The sequence below is a fragment of the Rhineura floridana genome, chromosome 13 (assembly GCF_030035675.1).
Source record: "Rhineura floridana isolate rRhiFlo1 chromosome 13, rRhiFlo1.hap2, whole genome shotgun sequence".
Classification (NCBI taxonomy): domain Eukaryota; kingdom Metazoa; phylum Chordata; class Lepidosauria; order Squamata; family Rhineuridae; genus Rhineura; species Rhineura floridana.
Window position 1 is genome coordinate 33,662,718 of NC_084492.1, and position 3,498 is coordinate 33,666,215.

The 3,498-nt window shown below is 45.9% G+C and overlaps 1 pseudogene; it reads left to right on the plus strand.

Moving 5' to 3' along the window:
• Positions 1-2,237: 2,237 nt before the first annotated feature.
• Positions 2,238-2,356, plus strand: LOC133369479 (5S ribosomal RNA; annotated as a pseudogene).
• The last annotated feature ends 1,142 nt before the right edge of the window (positions 2,357-3,498 follow it).

Below are 3,498 nucleotides of genomic sequence, written 5' to 3' on the forward strand. Positions count from 1 at the left end.
CCTTCTTAATTTGATGATTTTTTTTTTTCGGAGGAAGGGTGCTACATTTGTATGTGCTATAGATAGCAACACATATTTTTGCTTGATAACATATTGACTTTTCAAAATTGGCATGCAAAGCTTTTAGCAAGTTCCACAGATCAGAGCATTTTGATGCTTATTTCTTTTCCCTTTCTTAAACAGACATACACACACACCAGTTATCTGAAGGGAACTGCAGATCATCTCAACCGAATAATGAATAGCTGGGGCGATTTTGTTTCAGGGGGGCTGCAAGAAGGGAGAGGTCTTGCAGAACAATGGGCAACGCCGCTTGTCAGTCAATAGGTTTCTTTGATCGGATCTTGCCTCGTTTTATCCTGCATATTATCTCCCTCCTACATACTTATTCTTAGCCTTTAGAACTAGTATGCTGAAACGGTAGCCATGGGTCCACACTGTGAACAACAAAGTCAGATTGTGCTTTAGATCTTACTTCTGTCATAGGAACAGCCCAGAAGGTGGGACAGAGCCGCTATGCCAGTTTCCCACAGGCTGGTCACTGCTGCTTATCTGAAGAGGGAGGGGTGGGGAAGTGAGGAGTTCAGCATAGTGCAAACCTCCTCCTCCAATTGGCATGGGTCCAAATGTGGCCCACGAGGCTGTTTTTCCACAAGTCACACCCACCTGCCCAGACAGGACAGGCAGAGCTTGGAAAAGTTACTTTTTCAAACTACAACTCCCATCAGCTCCAGCCAGCATGGCCACTGGATTGGGCTGATGGGAATTGTAGTTCAAAAAAGTAACTTTTCCAAGCTCTGAAGGTGTGCTGCAGGTACAAACACAGCTGAATTGGCTATGCGGCACTTGATTGCGCAGCTAATCCCTTCAGAAATCAGGGTTGAACTCATTGCCCATCAGCTGATGGATGCTGAGTTCAACCCTGCTGGATCGGCACAGTCCCAAGCACAGGACTAGCAAAGACCCTTGTGTTGTGCTGACAACCAGTTGGCCACATCTGACCCCATAATGATGCCAGGTGATTCACAGGTGGGTTGACCCTCCCACCTGTAAAATTTGTTCCCCAGGGGTGGCGACAGGTAGCCATCTGGCTCTCCAGGCCAAAAAGGTCTCGCAACCCTGACTTATAAAGTTTCTATCTCACCTTTCTTTCAAGGAGCTCCTGGTGGTGTATGTGATTCTCCTCTGCCTTCTCATTTCATCCCCAGAACAACCCTGTGAGGTAGGTTAGGCTGAGGGACAATGACTGGCCCAAGATCACACCCAGTGAGCTTCATGGCTGAGTGAGGGTCTGAACCCAGGTCTCCCAGGTTCTAGTCCGACATTATAACCAGTATGCCACTGCCAAATTATTGTGGCCATGATCAGCAAACCCTAAAACAATCCAACCAACCAGGAACAATTCATGGAGTTACAGCAACTCTCCTGAGATTGTTCATGGCAAAACTCAGTGCTGGATCCAGCCCTCCACTTTTGAACCAAATATTACTGGGTACAGACCATAAAATGTTAGAAAGTTTTGAAAGTCTCCATTTATACATATTGCTCCCCCTTAAATAAAGTGGACACAACATTTCTGGCAGGGGGGGGAGATGACAGAATCCTTTTTACAGCTCTCTGCCTATAGTTTCGAGTAACTGTTTGACAGGTTAAGCTGTTTTGGCCCACAGAAACAGACCATCTGCTTGGAGGGGGATGAGCTGATGTGAACTTAAAGCGTGGGCTATAAATAGGAGGAACTGGCTGTCCTCTAGGCCAGGCCAAAGCATGCCTTGACAGTCAGCTGCTCTCTCTAGTTATCGGCTGAGACAATATTCTTTAAGAAAGACAGCACTGATGCAGATCAGGGAAGGGGAAACTTTGGCCCTCCAGCTGTTGCTGAACGACAACTGCTATCAGTCCCAGCAAACATGGCCAATGGCCAGGGACAATGGGAGGTCGTTCAGCAACATCTGGAGGGCCAAAGGTTCCCCACACCTGCTATAGACCACACCTTTATCTTATAATGTAAGCCCTGGTGAAATCAGTGGGGCATCCATCAATATATGTATGTAGGATCAAGAAGTTTGCCTGTTTGTGGAAAATGGGAGGAAAAAATGAGTAACAGGGCCGTTACCCAAATAAAAGAAATCTAGAGAGATTATTCATAAGAGCTTTAGTCGATTCATTGGTTAAACAGGTGATTAAATTTCCATATGGATGAGAATAATATTTTGCTCCTCTAGGGCAGGGGTGGGGTCTATGGCCATATTACCCTGAACGTGCCTGATCTTAACTGATCTCAGAAGCTAAGCAGGGTCAGGCCTGGTTAGTACTTGGATGGGAGACCGCCTGGGAATAGTGGGTGCCGTAGGCTTAGGAAGGCAATGGTAAACCACCTCTGAATACCTCTTACCATGAAAACCCTATGAATACATCTCAAAAAAGATTCATGGGGTCGCCATAAGTCGTAATCGACTTGAAGGCATGTAACAACAACAGGGCAGGGATGGGGAATTTTATTCATCCCAAGGACCACCATCCTTCATGCAGAACCTTCCAGGGGACACATGCCAGTGGCAAATCTGGTCCAAGGGGAAAGTGGGTGGAGCAACAGGTGTGACAATTGCTTTTGCACCAGAGGCTATGTTCAAATTTTGTCAAGTCAGAGATTTCTGTAAACACACACACACACACACACACACACACACACACACATTTTCACTGTTTGAGGACATATTCAGACAGGCAAAAGTGTTCAAGGAGGAACTAGAGGAGGGGAACTGGGGTGTGTGGCTTGGTGAGTCTCCCCAAAAGACCTGGAGGGCTGCACTTGGCTCCTAGGTCCCTATCCCTGGTCTCAAGCCGGCATGCCTCCCCTCTCTACCTCTGGAGCTGCTATTTTTAAAGAAAAAAAATTAGCATTGCTGCCTGTTGTGGCTCTCGTGGCTGTATAATATCCTGCCCTTCCTCCCAATAGGAGCCCAGGACGGCAAACACTAAAAACACCCTGAAACATCTTAAAAACAGACTTTAAATATATATATTAAAACAGAACAGTAGTAGTAGAAGCAGTAACAGTAGCAGCAGCTGTATTAGTAGTAGTAGTAGTAGTAATATAAATGACATTTCTCCCACCAGCTCTTTCAAAGACCCACCAATTTCTTTTGACAATTAGTGTCTGAGATAGAGAAAGAGCTATGGAAAATAAGCATGTATATAGATACATATTCTTGTATAATGTATTTGGAACACAGGCTGTGATGGTGTCATATTTAGAGAGTGCATATTTGTGGCACATCTAGTACATACACAGCCGTGACTGTATCCGATTGCATCCCCAGTGCTACTACGCATTTATTCCGAGCAGCAGCGTGCTGCAGGCAGGGAGCTTCCTCTGCAATTTTTCAGGAGGCCCTTTGCAGCCTTGAATGTGATACTGGGTTACAACCTGGTTACAACCTTCTTCTCCTCCTGGTTCTCAGATGGGGGTGTGTCAGGTCATTCCTGTAGCTTCTG